The following is a 22171-nucleotide window of genomic DNA, read 5'->3' on the forward strand; positions in this document are numbered from 1 at the left end:
TCAACTTCCTGGATAGTCCATGGGCACGGGGTCTCGGGGGCCCGCCCGCACGGGGTCACCTGGGACTTCCAGTTTTGCTGCTGTTGCACTCCATCTTGGTCCGCGTGGCCTTGGGGTGGTTCCTCTTCTCCTTGGGGGTGCTCCTGAGCGTCTTGGTGGTGTTCCTCTTTGTACCTAATGAGACATAGCGTATCTTGGTGAGGTAGCAACAATGTTCCATTCGTATCCATATGCAAGCTAAGTAGGAAGGAGTTCACCTAGGTTTCCAAAGCACGTGCTCTAGCTCTTGTTATAGGTCCACGTGGGGCTTGATGTGTCGGTGTAGAGTCCATGGGGATGATGGAAGAATGCTCCGCATCATCTCCCCCCCCCTTGGGAGAGATCCGTCCACGGATCGTGATCTTCATCACCATGGTACTTGGCCAAGTCTTTGACGTTGAATGTGTCGCTCACATTGTACTTGTCTCGTGGGATGTCGACCTTGTAGGCGTTGTCGTTGTAGCGTGCGAGTACCTTGAATGGGCCATCGGCTCTTGGATGTAGCTTGGACTTGCGCTCCTTGGGGAAATGATCCTTGCGGAGATGTACCCAAACTAGGTCACCTGGTTGGAACACCATTGGGGACTTGTTGGTGTTGCGTTTGGTCATGAGTCGTTGTACTTGGCGCTCTATGGTGTGCCTTGTATCTTCATGCATCTTCTTGAGGTGGTTCACTCGGTCGCTCGCGTCCATGTTGATGCGCTCTTGTAGTGGTAGAGGAAGAATGTCCAATGGGGACAATGGGTTGAATCCATAGACGACCTCGAAAGGGGACTTGCCGGTTGTCGAATGTCTTGCGCGGTTGTAGGCAAACTCGGCGATTGGGAGACACTCCTCCCACTCCTTGATGTTCTTCTTGATCAAGACTCGTAGTAGAGTGGAGAGTGTACGGTTCGTCACCTCCGTTTGGCCGTCGGTTTGAGGGTGGTATGCCATGGAGAAGAGTAACTTGATTCCGAGCTTGGCGCATAAGGTCTTCCAAAAGTAACTCAAGAACTTGACGCAGTAGGGAGCTTTGTTCGGAAGCGGTGCTCCAGGGATGAGGTCGATGCGGTGCTCAATTCCTCGTAGTGGAGGTAGTCCCGGAGGTAGCTCATCGGGGAAAACATCTTGAAATTCCTGCAAAAGAGTAGACAACACTAGAGGAAGAGTGTGAGAAGTGTTAGTTTGTGATGCATTGTCCTTGCACACGAGGGCGTAGTGTAGGACACTAGATGGGTTCTCACAAACTTTTCTCATCTCATGTTTGGTGGCAAATAGAACTAGGTTCTTGTTTTCGCTCATAGTGGAGGCACTCGATTTGGGCTTGTGGCGCTCACTCTCTTTTTGGTGGCTCGCTCTCTCACTATGATCTCCACGATGGGTGGCTTGCTTGTCGGCGATTACTTGACTTGGCAACATTGGACGGAGGACGTACTCGTTGCCCTTCATCTTGAAGATGTAATGGTTCGTTCAGCCGTTGTGTACGACTCCTCTATTGAATTGCCATGGCCGTCCAAGGAGAAGATGAAAAACGATCATTGGAACGACGTCGCACTCCAAGGTGTCTTTGTAGGCGTCGATCTTGAAGGAGACTTGTAGTCAGTGCTCCACTTGGATAGTGCCGGAGTCACTAAGCCATTGCACTTTGTATGGATGTGGATGCTTCGTCTTGGGCAATTGGACCTTGGAGCAAAGTTCTTCACTTGCGAGATTATGACAACTCCCTCCATCGATGATGACCTTGACGGATCGGCCATTGATGCCGGCCTTGGTGTGGAATATGTGGCATCGTTGGTCTTCTTCTTGGTGATGTTGGAGAGTCAAGACTTTGGAGACAACAAGTGCGGGACTTGAGTCTTCATCACAAAAGACTTGTTCTTCTTCATTGTTCACTTGGCGGTGCATGGCGACTTGCTCGAGGGCTTCCATTTCGCCTTCGCTCATGGAGTCATAAGTGCCATCGTCGTTGAAGACCATGGTTCGCTTGTTGTGGCCTCGGCCTCCGCAAGTGAAACACTTGAAGGAACTCGTCTTGATGGTCTCATCGGTTGGGTTTGATGATGATGAAGCTCTCGGCTCGAAGTTGCTCGTAGGAGGATGGCTTGTAGTTGACGAAGATTTCTTGGAACTTGACTTGTCGCCGGTACTTGGTGATTCTCTAGTTGAGGTAGGAGGTGCCGAAGTCGCGAGAGCTTGATAAGAGGAGCCGTAGGTCTTGGACAAGTACTTGGCATATTTTAAATCATCTTGCACTAGGCGTTCCGCTTTGGTGGCTTGGTGCACTAGCTCGATGAGATTTGAGTATGGTTGGAAGTCGGCGATCTTCTTGATGGGATGGTTGAGGCCATTCAAGAAGCGTGCCATTGTTTGCTCATCATCTTCCGTGACATTAGCTCTTATCATTGCAATCTCCATCTCCTCAACGCTCTTGGTTCCTTGCTTGAGTTGTTGGAGTTTCTTGAAGAGGTCGCGGTTGTAGTAGGTAGGAACGAAGCATGCTCTCATGACATCCTTCATTTGCGCCCAAGTAGTGATGGGTGGATCACCTCTTGCCTCTCGGCGCTCAATGACTTGTTCCCACCAAATAAGGACATAGTATTGGAACTCAAGGGATGCCATCGCGATCTTCTTCTCTTCTTCATAATTGTGCAAACGGAAGATCTTGTCAACTTTCAATGCCCATGAAAGGTACTCTTCTGGATCGTTGCTTCCGTTGAACTTGGGCATGGTGAACTTGAGCTTGCCATAGCATTGCTCTTCATTGTATTGGGGTTGGGGATGATGACGCCCATGTTGTAAATGATTGTTCAACTCGTGGTGCTCTTGACGCGGAGGGTTGTCAACCTCATGTTGCTCTTGTCGTGGAGGATTTCCATTGTCTTCATGCTCTCGATGAACTTGATGGTGTTGGTGAGCTTGTGGGGGAGCTTCGCAAGCTCGAGGAGGAACTTGACGATGCACGCGAGCTTGAAATCTTTGTTCTTGAATTTCTTCGCGAAGTGCTTCCTCTTGTTCACGGGCTTGACGGCCTCGGTCGGCAACGGCTCGACTCGAATCGCGTAGAGCTTGTTGTGCCGCAAGTGCTTTCTCGTCACGGAGTTGCTGTTCTTGACGTTGTTTCTCGGCATCTTGTGCATGTTGGTGTAGACGCGCGCGTTCTTCCTCTTCATGTTGGCGTTGTCATTGTCGTTCTCGTGCTAGCGCAAAGGCCTCTTGAGTTTGACGTTGTCGGCGCTCTTGAGAGTCGGTGTCTCATAGGGGATTGAGGCTTGCTTGACGGTCGGTGCGTGCAGCTCAACGAAGAGTGTTCGATGTCGGTGTACTTGAGCCGGAGAGGGTGAAGTCGGAGTGGCGGCTTGAACGGCTCCTTCTTGAAGTGGAAGACGAGCGGTTGAGCAACAAAGCACGAATTTCATCCATACTTGCGTTATTCTCTTGCTTGTGATCGTCGAGCTTGTGGTCGAAGTAGTCCCTTGTACGTTGCTCGGAAAGTCGCAAGTCTGCGGCAAGGTTGTCGATGCGTTCACTCATAGCTTGTTGCTCTTGATGCAAAGCACGTTGTGCACCAAAGAGGTGACTCTTGGTGACAAAGGAGTTCATGTCGTCGTCTTGCTCCATGAAGACTGGGTTGGTAGAAGTACTTGGCCTATCCATCATGAGAAAGTGGTGGTGAGTAGGAAAACTGAGAGAACAAAACCAAAGTTACCATTTTTGAAGATTGTGGATGTAACAAGTACGATCTCATGATGCTATAATAGGGGAATTGGTAGCGGGAATTGTTTCTCACACCTACAAGTAAAAGGCTTATGGAGGAGCTCGGTTAGGATGGTGGCAAAAATTTCAAGCAAATATTAGTCAAGATATCGATAAGGTTGAGAAGATCCACAAAAATGCAAGTAAAAACAAATAGATCAAACCCAATGATATCACTAGGAACACACACACGGAAGATAGATGGGATCCGCACAACCAAGGGGTGAGCTCAAAATGTGCAACCACGGAAAATGCTCTTGTTGTGCGAATACTAGAGAGACGCTAGCTTGATTGCTCAAATGGGCTAGATACGCATGTGCACCAACCTATAAGAGAAACGTGCCATCTTCAATCCCAACTATGCTACGTATGAGGTGTCGAAGATGATATGCAAAATGGCTCGATGTTATTGTTTACGAGCTCTTTGTTGCTCCTCTTTTGCTTAAAAGCTTTTCTTGTTTTTTTGAAGCTAGAGCCAAGTATGATATGAGACAAGTATGTAAGATATGCACGGGAGAGACTTATGGCACTAAGATGGTAACAAGATGACTATGGTGCACAATAGCGTGGCCCGGCAATTCTTAACTTGCTAGTCTCGATGGGTAAGCGACGCGAAATGGCTCGGGTTATCAATGCAAAAGCAAAATGAAATGTCGTCGTGGTTACCGTCCGATCTTACGGTAAGAATGAAGTTGTTGAAGCCGGTGTGGCGTCCGAGTTGATGATCGAGTGGCGGCGATGATGATGTCCAAATGCGCCTAAGTAGCCGAGACACCTTAGGACACAAGAGAAACCGCGGTCCGAAACTCAAACAACCACGAGAGATAGTGCGGAAGAACACGAGTGCTGGTTTGGAAGCAAAATGGTGCAAAAGAAAAGATGGACGAAAGTTACTGGATGGTCCATGCGCAAGGGGTCCCGTGTGCACAGGGTCTCGAGGGCCCGTGTGCACGGGGTGTGCTGGGAGCGGATGAAAGGCTCCGGATCCATGGGGATTTTCCAAGGTAAGGCAATTTCGAGGGTTTGGAAGGTGGGGAAATAGGAAGATGGGTAGATCCACTTGCCAAACTCCCAATTCGTGGATCAAAACAACCAAATCTCACAAGATCCAACAAATTGCAAGAAATTTTTTTTGGGGCTATTTTGTGGGGATTTTTGAATTTGGACGAAAAACAACAAAATCGATGGGGGGATGGGACTCCAAGATGTGAATCAACCTTGCTCATGATACCAAAATGATATAGGATGAAATCCTAGAGGGGGATCTTTTCACACTTGGAGGGGGAAAAGGGCAAACTCTCAAGAACACAAAGAGGAAATCACTCAAACAATTCCCCAATTACACATCCACTAGAATAGAAATACAAGATCCACAAGTCACAAACACAATCAAACGAAAGATACAATGGAAAAGTTCTTCCCACTCCTAGGAGATGAGGTCTTGAAGATAGTCTTCTCCTAGAGGAGGTCTTGAAGATAGTCTTCTCCTAGAGGAGGTCTTGAAATCCACTAGGATTCTTCCTAAAGGGGGCCTTGATTCCACAAGTGGGAAGGTAGAAGGAGCAAAGCTCACAAATATCTCGTCTCATACTTTGCTAACCCTAAACATAGCCCTAGGTACGGTTTATATAGTCTTGGGGTCGAAAGAGATGAAGAGCGGCTCAGTTTGGGGATCTCAGCCGTCCATCCTGGGAGGCCCGTGCGCACGGAGTAAGTTGGGCCCGTGCGCACGGGGGTCCCGTGGGCACGGTACAGGCCAGTGCGCACGGGGTGTTCCAGCGTCAACTTCCTGGATAGTCCGTGGGCACGGGGTCTCGGGGGCCCGTGCGCACGGGGTCACCTGGGACTTCCAGTTTTGCTGCTGTTGCACTCCGTCTTGGTCCGCGTGGCCTTGGGGTGGTTCCTCTTCTCCTTGGGGGTGCTCCTGAGCCTCTTGGTGGTGTTCCTCTTCGTACCTAATGAGACATAGCATATCTTGGTGAGGTAGCAACAATGTTCCATCCGTATCCATATGCAAGCTAAGTAGGAAGGAGTTCACCTAGGTTTCCAAAGCACGTGCTCTAGCTCTTGTTATAGGTCCATGTGGGGCTTGATGTGTCGGTGTATAGTCCATGGGGATGATGGAAGGATGCTCCACATCAAGGGGTCTTGAATCCAAGGTGGATCTTCTCCATAGAGGGGCCGCGGTCTCTCTCGTGGAGTAGATCCGATATGGATGAGCAATGCTCTATCTCTAAATATGAGCTAAACCAATGCTAACCCTAAAACGTAGGTGGAGGGGGAGTATATATAGTCTAAGGGGCGAAGGGGTACATGGGCCACAGCCCATATGCACTGCACGCAGGTAGGGGGGCGGATGTCCGGGCGTCGGGCCAGATGTCCTGGCCTTCCCGAGACGCCGGATGTTCGGGCGCTGGGGCCAGATGTCCGGGCTGGCAGGGTCCAACCTTGTTGCTCTCTGGAATGGCGGGGTCCGGATTTCCGGGCTGGAGGCCGGATGTCCGTGGCTCGGAATGCGCCGGATGTTCGGGCTGGTCGCCGGATGTTCGGGCCCTGTAGACTTGGCCGCTGGCTCCTTGCTGCTGGTGACACGTCCAGGGGCGAGATGTCCGGGCCAGGGCCGGATGTCCGGGTCCTGGAAGCTGTCTCCGTCTTCTTCCGTCGTCGCTTCCATGCTTCCCTCGCGGATGTTGTAGTTGTTCCTTGTCGCTTGCACTCCTCCTCGTCGTCCGTAGTGTTCCGACAATACCTATGCATGCACACGAGAGGGGTGTCAAGTAGTATACCATCCTCGAAGGGGTTAGGTGAGCACGTGTAAAGTAGATGATTCACCTTTATGTATGTGAAGTAGATGTCGCACGTGTCACTTGCCAAACGGACTCTTGACATGGTGATGTCCATAGGATGCTCTGCATCATGTGGGAAGCATGCTTGCCTCATATTGAATTTGCTTATAATCGTTCATTGCATTCTACTACTAAGATGTGCTCTTTTGAAATTTTCCCTTTTGAAATTGTGTATGGTTTCCTACCTCGTGCACCTATTGATTTGTTGCCTCTTCCATCTTCGGAGAAGGTTAATTTTGATGCTAAAGAACATGCTGAATTGATTTTAAAAATGCATGAGTTAACTAAGGAAAACATTGAGCGTATGAATGCTAAATATAAACTTGCTGGAGATAAGGGTAGAAAACATGTTGTGTTTGCACCTGGAGATCTTTTTTGGTTACATTTGCGTAAGGATAGATTTCCTAATTTGCACAAATCAAAGCTTGGAATATGATGCATGAGTTAAGCCAATTGAATTATCAGGTACTTCCATTTCTTGGTAACGATTCTAATGTTCATGAGAATATGATGCTGCCTAAATTGGATACATTTGTTTTGGTTACAAATGAAGGGCCTAGCTTGGAATAGAAAGATGAACCTTGGAGCAAGTTCAAGCATGGAGATGATGGCGTGCGCAAGGGGAACAAGAAAGGAGTTACAAGTGATGATTCCAGGACATTGAAGCCACCATAATGACTGCATGAAGCCTTGGACGGAATATACAAGATGCCAGTTCCTAAATATTGTCCAGAGGCTATCCTAGGTGCTGCATCACCTTAATTTTGGGCCAGGCCCATGTAATTTCAAAATACTTGATTATAGGTTGTTTTTAGAGTCCGTATGTGTGGGGAAACAGGAGTTAGGGTTGGTTTCGGACCCCTCTTCCAAGGGCCAGGAAATTCCCCCTCTCTCCTCCATATATACAGCCCTTAGGGCATCGTTTGGACTTGGGGTTTTGTTTAGATTAAAGTTCGCCATAGCTGCAACTTCGCGTACTTCGTTTGTGTTCAACGACCAGACAAAGGCGTCACAGAACCCCACCTTGATCAATAAAGCTTTCCTCTTATATTCACAATATCCAGATTGCAATCTTAGTTTCTTGCTTGTTCTTCATTTGCCTGCAGGAAACTGACCTTCGTGGTTAGGTTGATCATGCTCCGGCGTGGTCAATAACCTCTCGGAGTTGGTTTAGCGATTGCTAAGGCGCGACGTCCTCGCACGTTCGTAGTCGAATCATCAAAGTCGACTTCCCCCAAAACGATAGCCACCATCTCATCGATAGACGGGACACCGTTGCCTCTATAACTTGATGTTCTTCTTGATGAGCACGTGAAGTAGAGCGGAGAGTGTGCCATTGGTCACCTCCGTTTGGCTGTCGGTTTGTGGATGGTACGCCGTGGAGAAGAGTAGCTTGATTCCGAGCTTGGTGCATAGGGTCTTCCAAAAGTAGCTTAGGAACTTGATGTCGTGGTCTGAGACAATCATCTTTGGCACTCCATGTAGACATAATATTTCCCTACAAAAGAGATTGGCAACATGTGAAGCATCGTCTATCTTGTTGCAAGGAATGAAATGTGCCATCTTAGAAAATCGGTCCACAACAACAAATATCGAATCCTTTCTGTCGGTGTCAAAACCGGCGGATCTCGGGTAGGGGGTCCCGAACTGTGCGTCTAAGGCGGATGGTAACAGGAGGCAGGGGACATAATGTTTTACCCAGGTTCGGGCCCTCTTGATGGAGGTAAAACCCTACGTCCTGCTTGATTAATATTGATGATATGGGTAGTACAAGAGTAGATCTACGACGAGATCGGAGAGGCTAAACCCTAGAAGCTAGCCTATGGTATGATTGTATGTTGTAGTTGTTGTGTCCTACGGAGTAAAACCTTCCGGTTTATATAGACACCAGAGAGGGTTAGGGTTACACAAGGTCGGTTACAAAGGAGGAGATATCCATATCCGTATTGCCTAGCTTGCCTTCCACGCCAAGTAGAGTCCCATCCGGACACGAGACGAAGTCTTCAATCTTGTATCTTCATAGTCTAACAGTCCGGCCAATGAAGATAGTACGGCTGTCCGGACACCCCCTAATCTAGGACTCCCACAGTAGCCCCTGAACCAGGCTTTCAATGACGATGAGTCCGGCGCGCAGTATTGTCTTCGGCATTGCAAGGCAGGTTCCTCCTCCGAATATACCACGAAAGAATTTGAATATAAGGATAGTGTCCGACCCTGCAAAATAAGTTCCACATACCACCGTAGAGAGAATAATATTTTCACAAATCCAATTTGCTGACTTGTTTTGGCAACATGACATTAAGCCGTGGCCCGGTGATTATTCGAACCGTTTCCTTTAACTAGCCCCGCACATAACGCGAGGCAGTTTTTTGACACGTCTTGTCAAAGGAAAGATCGTGTCCCCTTATCACGGGATTCTCATCAATACGGGCGTGGGTAACCCAACGCTGTCTAGGACTCCTAGATCATAGGCAAGTCCCAAACGGCTACGGAGAGGACGATTGATATTCACCCTCTTTATAAAGGGACAAGGCTTTTACTTTTTTCCCTCCCGTGCTCAGTCGAATCCTTCCCCCGCCTTGAGTTCTAACACCAAAAGCCCAGGTTAGGTGCTCCGGACCTTCAATCATGTCCGGATCTAGCCTTCAAGGCCGATGGATGCCTTCCTCAGTTACAAAAGAAGACATCAAGAAGTTGAGGGAGGCCAGATACCTGACCGCCGAGGTTTCACATCGGCTGCCTGCTCGAGGGCAGGTCGTCCCAACTCCTGAACCCAACGAAGACGTCGTGTTCATCTCCCACTTCCTCCGAGGTCTAGGCCTCACTCTGGATCCCTTCGTTAGGGGGTTGATGTTTTATTACGGGCTAGATTTCCACGATCTAGCCCCGGACTCCTTTCTCCACATCTCGACATTCATTGTCGTGTGTGAGGCCTTCCTCCGCATTACCCCTCACTTCGGCCTATGGCTCAAGACCTTTGACGTGAAGCCGAAGATGGTCGAGAGGCAGTATGCAGCGTGCGGAGGCGCATTAATAAGCAAGATAGCAGGAGCTCTGTGGCCCAAAGGTTCCTTTCCAGAGGTGTCCGGATTATGGCAACAGGAGTGGTTTTACATCAGAGCTCCCCGAAGTGCCAAGTGGGTGGCTGTCCCTGCTTTCCGCTCAGGCCATCCACCACAACTGATGTCATGGATTAGCAGAGGGCTGAGCTGGGGTCCTGCCAAGGACGTGCCTGTACTGCAAAGCCGCATCCAAAATCTCTTCGAATGAGATTTCAGTTTGATTATGGTGGAGCAAGTCATGCTGGTTCGTCGAGTCCAGCCTTGCAAACGCCGGCCCCTCCGCATGTGGGAGTTCAACCCAAAAGGGCCACGTACTATTCAGAATTTCCTCAGCCTGACGCACGAGGAGATGTACAAATCATTCTTCGGACCCCAAATAGAGTGTCCGGATAATACCGAGGACATGGGCCTGAGCAGCAACCGTACCGCCGAACAAGTAAGTAATCCTTTAGTCGAACACACTGTCTTTTATTTACCACGACGTCATTCTGAGAAATCGCTCTTTGACCAGGACTGGATAACAAAGGCGAAGATGATTCGGTGATCGGCGCCCCTTCCTGAGGGTTTGGAAAATCCGGTGCTGGAAAAGATGCTCGGGCTAGCACCTTTCCCGGAGCCCTCGAAGGAAGACAAAGGGGGGAATAATGACGGCGAAAGGGGGCCTCCATCGCTACCTATTCCGACCGAGGGAACGAGCGCCTCCGTGAGGGAGGATAATCGCGGGGAGGAATCGGACATTCTCTCACCCTGGGGAAGGAAGAGGACTACCTCTGAAGATCCGGAAACCAAGGTTTCCAAGCGGGAGAAGAAATCTCCACCAGAGGGTCCTGCCTTGGAGGGTGCTCTTGCCGCACAAAGTCCGCGCGGAGATCAGCCCTCCAACGAGCTGTAAGTAATCAAAGAGTACTTTAATAGTGGAGATATACTACCTTACCTCTGAGGAAAATAACCGAAGTATTTATTGCAGTTCGGATCTTAGCCCTTCTCAGCAGAGCTCGTCCTCGGGGGATCTTCTTCCGGAGATGATGGAGAGCGAAACGCCTCCCCCGGACTCCTCCGCTCAAGAAGCGGGCGACCTTGAAGTGTCGTCACGGAGGGCCTCTCCGGATCCGGTGAGGCCAGAAGATAATCCTATAGTTACCCGAAGTCCCCAGCGTCCGGCTCTCGAAGAACGCAAACAGAAGAGTCCGGCACCATCTGGTATGCGGTCGGATGTACTGAGAGAGTTGTTGGAGCGAGCGGCCATCTCATAAGAACACCATACATTGATGGGTACGGTGATGGAAAAGATCTCGTCCACCGAAAGCGGGTTGCATGATGACTTTATGAGTCTACTGACAGGCTTTGAGGTACGTAAAATGATGTACATTTGTGATGGTACCACACATTTTTAGGTGTGTCCTGTGTAGATAGTAGCCCCTGAGACTCTGGTTGTCGTCGAGAACGACAGCAAACAGAGGATCGTAGTCCCAGGCAATAACCATACCGCTTTGATGTGTAGGTAGCGGGAGCTCTGTTGGCTAGCCGGACTCATGAGTTTGCCGAACTGAAGCGGCAACTGGATGCGGCGGATGCCGACATCGAGCTTGTTAACAAGAGGCTTGACGAGGCACAGGGTAAGTGTTATTTTCTGGTGAATGCCACATAGTAAGAGCAGCATGATGCCAGTATCTTTAATATGTTGTGACTGCAGATGGAGCTACCACCATGGAAACCCTGCGGGCGGAACTTGCCCGAGCCAAAGAACAAGCAAGGATTAGTAATGCGGCTGCTTTGAAGGCGGCTGAAGAGTTGAAAGCCAAGAAGGCCGCACATTGCGAGAGCAAAGAGAAGATGGCCAAGATGGCCGTAGAATTAAAATACACTGCCGACCGTTGCCAGTTCCTTGAAAAAGAGAACCGATTGAAGGCAGCAGACCTTGAAAAGTCCACGATGGCGAACAAAGACACCCGCTCTGCTATGAGAGCGAAGAAGGAGGAGCTGCGTGAAGCTGGGGATATTGCGGCTAGGAAGCCCTTCATGCTACGGAGAAAGTTTAGAGATCCACGGTATGCCCCTCTGGATCGGCTGTGGAGTTCGGCCGACGCATATATGTACTTGGCGGCGAGGGCTGCCGATGCGGCCAAATACTTCCAAGGTCAAATAGATCGTGAAGTGGACAAGCTGTTCTGGTCGCAATTCAACGTTCCAGAGCATCCGCTTCCATCGACTGATCAGCTAGCCGAATGGGCCAAACTAAATAGGTTGTCCGGACTCGCCATGAGGTCTGTCGTGGATCAGCCGTGGCCGGAAAAGCCAAAGTCGAACAACTATTTCAGCTTAGTGCAGCAGTTCCTTGGTGCGGTGCCGCGCATCAATGCGATGAAGAGGTCGGCATGCATAGAAGGCTCGCGGATGGCCCTCGCCCGTGTTAAAGCATACTGGGTGGAGATGGATGCTACCACTGTTGCGGCGTAGGGTTCGGCCATAGGCCGAGTGGCTGCCGAGCACTATTTCGAAGAGGTTCTCGAGGGTGCTCATTTGATAGAGGCCCAGTGCTCGAAGCATATTATGTTTGAGTGACATGTATTCCCATTGTAAACACAATGTTTTTATGAAATTTATTAAGGCTGTGTTTATACTTTTGCCTGAAAGTAATATGATGCCTCCTGTGAGGCCGTTTATGTATACATGTGTATAACCTGAAAGATTGCAGTCGTCGGCTTCAGCCCCCACGCATATAATGCGGAGGTGTACGCAGAAGACGCGTGTTCACACTTAACCCAACGTCTTGGTCCTATTAAGGAGGTGATAGCGCAGCGAACGAGGCAACCGGACTATAATGCTTTATAACTTTCACTTAGCCATAGGAGTTTGATGGTGGGGCCACTATATAGCCCCTGTTGGCTCCGCATTCTCCCAGATTCGGGGTGCATACGTGCCTGGCCCAGAAACGGCCCTTCGTTAAGGCGGAGGAATTCTAACATTCCGATAGGTCATCGAGTGGTTGACCAGTCTCACGCTATATCATGACAGTCAGTTTTCGGCTTTCTCTACTGAGGTGCTCGTCCGGATGACCCGAGGCACAATCGTAGTAGTTCTCCTAGTGCTACCTTAGCCGTTAGAGCGGAACGTAAGGTACCAAAACATAGGAGCTGGGCAAACCCAACATTTGACCAAAGACATGATTCGGAGCTGATGCATATAAGGCCAAACTCGCGACGCCGAACACTCCCTAAGGTATTCGGTCTTTATGGTATAAACGGGCCTAAATAGTGCCCTTTGTAAGAAGCCCCTGGTGTCCAGGTACGTGCATTATTCTGATGTGGCCACATGCCAAGATGCCAGCATCCTTCTCAATTGTACTGAGAATCCAAGGGATGTGTATCACCAAGAGACAGTAAAAAAGGTGGACAAAGGGTCTTAATCTAAAAAGAATCCTTGGGGCGGGTCCCTGCTGCATGTCTGCGCCTGTGTCTCCGTTGTGCCGTATCCTGGACAGGTGTAGCATGATGGTTATCTGTAAAAGAGAGAAACTTAGGTGAAAAGTTGTCATGCAAAATGGTAGGTTTAAAGAAACCAAGTATAATTCAAGATGAGGAAAAATTTCCACTTGTCTGCGCGTGTTGAGCCCCTTGTGTTTATGAGGGGGGTGTGGCCATCAAACCTGTACGAATTTCATATAGCTGCGTCGGACTCGTCTAACCGTGTCTGTGGTCTTGACGACCTATCGAGTATTTTAGCTGGTGAGGCCGTTTTAGTGTGCGGCTGCCAAGGCAGCCACACTCTCTTCGGCACGCAGGGATCGCTTAATATTTCCATTCACTGTAATGATGCCACGTGGACAGGGCATCTTAAGCATAAGGGAAGCGTAATGCGGTATTGCATTAAAGCGAGCGAAAGCTTCATGTCCAAGTAGTGCTTGATAGCCACTTTGGAATGGAGCAATGTGGAATGTTAAATTTTCGCTTCGGAAGTTATCGGGGAAGCCGAATATAACCTCTAGTAGCAGGGAGCCCGTGCAATGAGCCCCTGGTCCTGGAGTTACTCCTTTAAGGGTAGTATTGCTGAGGCAAATTTTCGTTGGGTCTATCCCCATTTTGCGGATTGTATCCTGGTATATCAGGTTTAAACTGCTGCCACCGTCCATCAGGACTCGTGTAAAGTGGTATCCATTAATTATTGGGTCTAATACCAGGGCAGCCCATCCTGCACGCCGGATACTTGCTGAGTAATCACGATGGTCGAAAGTGATCGGTTGAGACGACTAGTGGCAGGACTCCGCGGTGATAGGCCCTTGGGCATATTTTTCTGGGAGTGCCGCTTTGTTTCTCCCCTTGATCACGTGTAACACGTTTACTGTTTTGACTTCTGGTGGAAATTTTCTTTGTTCCCCAGTGTCTTGCTTGAGAGGCTCATCCTCGTCTTCGCTTGGTGTATCCTCCCCCTTGTGTACGGTGTTGAGCTTGTCGGACTGCTTGAAGACCCAACATTCTCTGTGGGTATGATTAGCGGGTTTACCAAGGGTGCTATGGATCTGACATATTTGGTCCAGAATTTTGTTGAGGCTGGACAGTTTGTCTCTGGTGCCTTTAGAGCGCGACTTTTGCTGACTTGGCTGAGAGCTTTTGAATCCGGCGTTTACTGCCGTGCTCTTCGTGCTGTCTTCTTTATTCCGACGTTTTTTATTGTTGTTGCGCCGTGATTTCCCGTTTCCATCTCTAACTTCGGATGTACTGGGGTTGCTAGTGCTGCATCTGGCTAGCCAACTATCCTCACCCGCGCAAAAGCGGGTCATGAGGCTTGTTAATGCTGCCATTGTTCTTGGCTTTTCTTGGCCGAGGTGTCTGGCAAGCCATTCGTCACGGACACTATGCTTAAAAGCTGCCAAGGCTTCGGCGTCCGGACAGTCGACTATTTGGTTCTTTTTAGTAAGAAACCTGTTCCAAAGCTTTCGAGCTGACTCTCTGGGCTGTTAAGTTATATGACTCAAATCGTCCGCGTCCGGAGGTCGGACATAAGTCCCTTGAAAATTTGCCCGAAAAGTGCCTTCGAGCTCTTCCCAGCTTCCAATGGAGCTTTCGGGGAGGCTTTTAAGCCAGTGCCGAGCTGTCCCTTTGAGTTTGAGGGGTAAATACTTAATGGCGTGGAGATCATCTCCTCAAGCCATATGGATATGGAGGATATAGTCCTCAATCCAGACCCCAGGGTCTGTTGTTCCGTCGTATGCCTCTATGTTTACGGGTTTGAATCCATCTGGAAATTCATGGTCCAGCACCTCGTCGGTGAAACATAGGGGGTGTGCAGCACCCCTGTATCTGGGTGGACCGTAGTGTTCGGATGTTTGTTGTGTTGCATCGCGTGCTGGAGCGCGCCTGCGTGGTCCATAGATGGATCTGGTTGCGCCGTCCTTTTGATGCGAGCCCTCACGTGGATCACGCATTGGCTTATGTGCGGCATTGCTTGCCGCTCTATTTTGGCCGTGAGGTCATCTATCCGGCCAGGTGGCCGTTTTAATTTTTGGTTGCAGGGGATCTAAGGCCTCCTCATCGAATTCAAGTAGCAACTTCCGCTTTGGGTAGCTCTTGGTGGGGTGATTACCGCCATACTTCGCTGCTGTGTTGAGTACTTTGCTCCATCTGATTTGGAGTGTGTCTTGCACAGCCTTGAGCCTTTGATTCTGCTTTTTTAGACTCCTCGAAGTGGCAACCAGCCTTTGATGAGCATTCTATTGCTCCGGGTGTCTGTCCGGTGTTATGTCATCCAGACTATTATCTTTGACAGAATCGGGTTGTTCGGTTTGATTCTCCGTGTTGCCGTGGTCCGGCAATGGTTTACCCTGATCTAACGCTGGGTCTGTATGATCGTTGTTTCTACCAAGGCGGGATTTGGGGCGGCGCTTATGGCTCCGCTTTGACTGCCTCTCGAGGGAACAACTCTTCGTTGCATCCTTCCGTTCCTCGTCGTCGTTTTCCTTTGGTGTGTCCACCATGTATACGTCATGTGGTGAAGTGGCTGTCCAGTGCCCTGTGGGCAGTGGTTCCTTTTTGTCTCCCGCATCGTTGTCCATACCATCGATTTCTTCGGAGTCGAAGTCGAGCATCTCGGTTAAGTCATCGATAGTGGCTACTAAGTGGGTGGTGGGTGGGCCGTGAATTTCTTCGTCGTCCGCATCCCAGTCCTGCCGGACATAGTTCGGCCAGGATCCTCCTGACAAGGAGAGAGACCATAATAAGTTTAGTATGTCGCCAAAAGGCGAGTGCTGAAAAATATTCGCGAAGGTAAACTCCATGATCGGCGCCCAATCTGATTCGATAGGAACGGGCGCAGGCGGCTCGGAGTCTGTGGCCGGAGAAGGATCCGACAATTTAACAACATGGCTCTCATGTAAGGTAAGGTCGATGTTTGGGTCGATCGCCGCTGAGGGTAAGGCCTCCATGGTGGGGTCCATCCACCTGTCCACGGATGGCGCAATTGGCTCCGAATTGAGGGTCAGGGCGGCTGCCTGTGCGATCTCCTGGACACTGTCCGATGGTAGAGCTAAATCGTACTCATCGTGACCGCGTGACGCACAAGGCAGAGGCTCGAATCCGTCGAAGATCAAGTCTCCACGGACATCGGCCATGTAGTTTAAGCTTCCAAACCTGACCTGGTGGCCAGGGGCGTAACTTTCAATCTGCTCCAGATGGCCAAGCGAATTGGCCCGCAGTGCAAAGCCGCCGAAGACGAAGATTTGTCCGGGGAGAAAAGTCTCACCCTGGACTGCATCGCTATCGATGATAGTAGGAGCCAACAAGCCTAACGGCGACGACACAGAGGAACTCTCAATGAAAGCACCAATGTCGGTGTCCAAACCGGAGGATCTCGGGTAGGGGGTCCCGAACTGTGCATCTAAGGCGGATGGTAACAGGAGGCAGGGGACACAATGTTTTACCTAGGTTCGGGCCCTCTTGATGGAGGTAAAACCCTACGTTCTGCTTGATTAATATTGATGATATGGGTAGTACAAGAGTAGATCTACCACGAGATCGGAGAGGCTAAACCCTAGAAGCTAGCCTATGGTATGATTGTATGTTGTAGTTGTTGTGTCCTACGGACTAAAACCCTCCGGTTTATATAGACACCGGAGAGGGTTAGGGTTACACAAGGTCGGTTACAAAGGAGGAGATATCCATATCCGTATTGCCTAGCTTGCCTTCCACGCCAAGTAGAGTCCCATCCGGACACGAGACGAAGTCTTCAATCTTGTATCTTCATAGTCTATTAGTCCGGCCAATGGAGATAGTCCGGCTATCCGGAGACCCCCTAATCCAGGACTCCCACACTTTCCATTTTGAGTCCTAGGCAATCCAAGTACAAAATCCATGCTAATGTCTTCCCATGGTTGATATGGAATTGGGAGAGGCATGTAAAGGCCATGGGATTGTGCTTTAGACTTAGCTTTGCGACATGTAGAGCATCGGTTGGTGAAGCGGTTGACGTCGTGAAACATCTTGGGCCGATAGTAGTTCTTGGAGAGTGTGGCGAAAGTCTTGTCGCATCCAAAATGTGCCATTAGTCCTCCTCCATGAGATTCCTGCAAAAGCAACAAACGAAGACAAGACTCGTGGATGTAAAGGTTGTTAGCTAAGATATCCATTTTTGATGTAATAGCGTTCCCAAGAGGTATGGGCCAAACATTGGCATAAGGAATAGCAAAAGTAGAATCATGCTCATAAAAGTCTTTTATGTGCTCAAAGCCAATGGCATCCAATGCAAGTTGAGTAACAAGCATGCATATGCGGGAAAGAGTATCCGCCACAACATTTTCCTTACCTTTGATGTACTTGATGATATAAGTAAAAGACTTAATGAATTCACTCCATTTAGCATGATGCTTGTTCAACTTAGTTTGACCCTTAAGGTATTTAAGCGCTTGATGATTGATATGAATGATGAATTCATGAGGGCGAAGATAATGTTCCCATTCATGCAAAATTCACACTAAAGCATATAACTCTTTGTCATATATGGGGTAATTGAGTTGCGCTCCGGAAAGTTTCTTACTAAAGTAAGCTATGGGGTGCTTCTCTTGCGTTAACACACCTCCTATGCCATTACATCTAGCATCACAATGAATCTCAAAGGGTTTGTCAAAGTTGGGTAATGCAAGCACGGGAGCATGAGTAAGCAAATTCTTAAGCTCATTGAAAGGGGTGTCTTGGGATGGTCCCCAAACAAAAGGAACATTTTTCTTGCTCAAAGCATGCAAAGGTGAAGCAATGGTGCTAAAGTCCTTCACGAATCTACGGTAGAAACTGGCTAAACGAAGGAAGCTACACACTTGTTGCAAATTGGTTGGTTGTGGCCAAGTTTTGACAGCATTGATCTTAGAGTCATCAACATGAACACGCTTAGAGGAAACAACAAACCCAAGAAAACGAGCTTATCAATGCCAAAAAGGCACTTTTCCATGTTAGCATAGAGACGCTCTTTTCGAAGAGTTTGCAAAACGGTTTGGACATGGGTGAAATGATCTTTAAGAGATTTGCTATAAACAAGCATCAAAGTAGACCACAACAAACTCACCAATGTAAGGGCGAAAGACATGATTCATAAGACGCATGAAAGTACCCGGTGCTTCCGATAAACCCATAGGCATGACTAACCACTCATACAAACCAAACTTTGTTTTGAAAGCAGTTTTCCATTCATCACCCTCTTGTATGCGGATTTGATAGTAACCACTTTTAAGATCAATCCTGGAAAATATAGTGGCACCACTAAGTTCATCAAGCATATCATCAAGGCATGGAATGGGATACCTATAGCGAACAGTGATAGCGTTGATAGGTCTACAATCGGAACACATGCAAAAGCTACCGTCTCGTTTTGGCACAAGAATGACCAGAACGGCACAAGGACTCAAAATTTCACACACATGTCCATGGTCTATGAGATGCTTTACTTGCCTTTTTATTTCTTTGGTTTCTTCGGGGTTGACGCAGTAGGGAGCTTTGTTCGGAAGAGGTGCTCAGGGGATGAGGTCGATGCGGTGCTCGATTCCTCATAGTGGATGTAGTCCTAGAGATAGCTCGTCGGGGAAAACATCTTGGAATTCCTGCAAAAGAGAAGACAACACTAAAGGTAGAGTGTGAGGGGTGTTAGCTTGTGGTGCGTCGTCCTTGCACAAAAGGATGTAGTGTATCACACTAGATGGGTTCTCACACACTTCTCTTATCTCATGTTTGGTGGCAAATAGAACTAGGTTCTGCTTTTCACTCATCGTGGAGGCACTCGATTTGGGCTTGTGGCAGTCACTCTCTTTTTGGTGGCTCGCTCTCTCACTATTCTGTCCATGATGGGTGGCTTGCTTGTCGGCGATCACTTGGCTTGGATACATAGGGCAAAATACATACTCCTTTCCTTTCATCTTGAAGATGTAGTGGTTCGTTCGGCCGTTGTGGATGACACCTCTATCAAATTGCCATGGGCGTCCAAGAAGAAGGTGGCAAATGGTCATTGGAACGACGTCACACTCCAAAGTGTCTTCGTAGGTGCCAATTTTGAAGGAGACTTGTACTCGATGCTCGACTTGGATAGTGTCGGAGTCGCTAAGCCATTGAACTTTGCAGGGATGTGGGTGCTTCTTCTTGGGCAATTGGAGCTTGGAGCAAAGTTCTTCACTTGCTAAGTTATGACAACTCCCTCCATCGATGATGACCTTGACGGACCTTCCATTGATGTCGGCCTTAGTATGAGAGATGTGGCATCTTTGGTCTTCTTCTTGGTGATGTTGAAGAGTCAAGACCTTGGAGACAACGAGAGCGGGACTTGAATCTTCATCACAAAATACTTGTTCCTCTTCATTGTTCACTTGCCGGTGCATGGCGACTTTCTCAAGTGCTTCCATTTCACCTTTGCTGATGGAGTCGTATGTACAATCGTCGTTGAGGATCATGGTTTGCTTGTTGGTGCACTCAAAGGACTTGTGGCCTCGGCCTCCGCATGTGAAGCATTTGAAGGAACTTGTCTTGACGGTTTCATCGGTTGGGGTAGATGATGATGAAGCTCTCGGCTTGAAGTTGCTTTTGTAGGAGGATGACTTGGGGTTGACGAAGCTTTCTTGTAACTCGACTTGTCGATGTTGCTTGTAGAAGGCTTTGTTGATGTAGAAGGTGTTGGAGTCATTGAAGCTTGGGTGTTGGAGAAGCCGCATGACTTGGATGAGAACTTGGCATACTTGAAGTCTTCTTGCACTTGGCGTTCCGCTTTGGTAGCTTGATGCACTAGCTCGATGAGGTTCGAGTATGGTTGGAAGTCGGCGCTCTTCTTGATGGGATGGTTGAGTCCATTCAAGAAGCGTGCCATTGTTTGCTCATCATCTTCCGTGACATTAGCTCTTATCATTGCAATCTCCATCTCCTTGTAGTACTCTTCAACGCTCTTGGTTCCTTTCTTGAGTAGTTGGAGTTTCTTGAAGAGGTCGCGGTTGTAGTAGGTAGGCATGAAGCATTCTCTCATGACATCCTTCATTTGCGCCCAAGTAGTGATGGGTGGTTCACCTCTTTCCTCACGGCGCTCAATGACTTGTTCCCACTAAATGAGGACATTTTCTTGGAACTCAAGGGATGCCATCGCGATCTTCTTCTCTTCGTCATAGTTGTGCAAGCGGAAGATTTTGTCTACCTTCAATGCCCATGATAGGTACTCTTCAGGATCATTGCTTTCGGAAAACTTGGGCTTGGTGAACTTTAGCTTGCCATAGCGTTGCTCTTCATTTTGTTGGGGTCGAGGATGATGACGCCCATGTTGTGGAGGATTGGCAAACTCATGTTGCTCTTGGAGAGGAGGATTGTCAACCTCGTGTTGCTCTTGTCGTGGAGGATGTCCATTGTCTTCATGCTCTTGGTGAACTTGGGGTTCTTGTGGATCTTGTGGAGGGGCTTGTTGAGCTCGAGGACGAACTTGAGGAACTTGACGATGCACACATGATTGGTAAATCCTCTCTTGAACTTCTTCGCGAAGTGCTTCTTCTTGTTCACGCCTATGGCGATTGCGTGTGGCGACGGCGTTACTTGAATCTCGAAGGGCACGTTGTGCCTCAATTGCTTGAGCTTCATTTAGTTGTTGTCCTTGGCATTGTTTCTCGGCATCTTGTGCATCTTGGTGTAGGCATTCTCGCTCTTCCTCTTCTCGTTGGCGTTTTCATTGCTGTTCTTGTGCTTGCTCAAGAGTAGCTTGGTTTTGACGATGTCGATGTTCTTGCGCATGAGTTTGTTTTTGAGAGTCGATGTCATGTAGAGGATTGCGGTTTGCGTGACGATCTTGACGCGCGGCATGATGAAGAGTGTTCAATGTCGGTGTAGTTGAGCCGGAGATGGTGTAGTCGGAGTGTCGACTTGAGTGGCTCCGTCTTGATGAGGACGAAGTGGAAGAAGAGCGGTTGAGCAACAAAGCACGAATCTCGTCCATTCTTGCATCACTCTCTTGATTGTGATCGTCGAGCTTGTGGTCGAAGAAGTCTTGTGTACTTTGCCCGGATAGTCGCAAGTCGGCGGCGAGATGGTCGATGCGGTCACTCATTGCTTGGTGCTCTTGATGCAAAGCACGTTGTGCACCAAAGAGGTGGCTCTTTGTGATGAAGGAATTCATGTCGTCGTCTTGCTCGAGAAAGAGTGGGTTGGTAGAAGTACTTGGCCTATCCATCATTCCAAGGAAAATATGTGAGTGGTAGAAAGAGAAGAACGTATACCAGATGTACCTTCACCAAAGTTGAAGGTGGATCAATGATCACTCCAGTGTGGAACAAGGAAATAGCACAATTGGTACCAATTCTTATCGGTTTCTCACACCTACACAAGTAAAATCTTATGGTGGAGCTTGGTTAGGATGGTGGCACAAAATTTGATGCAATTGTTAGTGAGCTTCAATAATGTTGGAAAAGATTCGCAAGTTTGCAATGCAACAAGTAGACCAAGCAATATAAGGTACACGGGAACACACATGCAAAGATATAAGTGGGGTCGTGCAACCAAGGATGAGCCAAAATGTGGAATCCACGAAAATGCTCTTGTTGCACAACACTAGAAAGTCGCTAGTATGATTGCACAATAGGCGGATATGAAGACTTGTGCACAACCTACTAAGCAAAAATGCAACAACTTCTATCCCAAGTATGCTCTATTTATGCTGTTTCGATGATATGATCCAAGATGATCTAGTATGACAATCTTAATGTTGTATGATGCTATGGTTCTTGCTTAAAAGCTCTTTGCTTATCTTTCCCTTTTTGCTTAAAAGCTTGTTTGGCTCTTTGTTGTTTGAGCTCTTTTCTCATGCAATGCTTCGTGAAGCAAGATAGCAATTGTGTATGCGATGACAACCTTGTGACACAAGAGATGATACCAAGATATGCACCAATGATGTATGTATGCCATGGGAAGTATGATCACTAATGTGCACAAGTCACGTTGCCGGAAATACTCAAAGGCTAGTCTCGATGGGTAAGCGACGCAAAGGAGTAAGGCT

Source organism: Triticum urartu, chromosome 2 (genome assembly GCF_003073215.2).
Source record: "Triticum urartu cultivar G1812 chromosome 2, Tu2.1, whole genome shotgun sequence".
Lineage (NCBI taxonomy): Eukaryota > Viridiplantae > Streptophyta > Magnoliopsida > Poales > Poaceae > Triticum > Triticum urartu.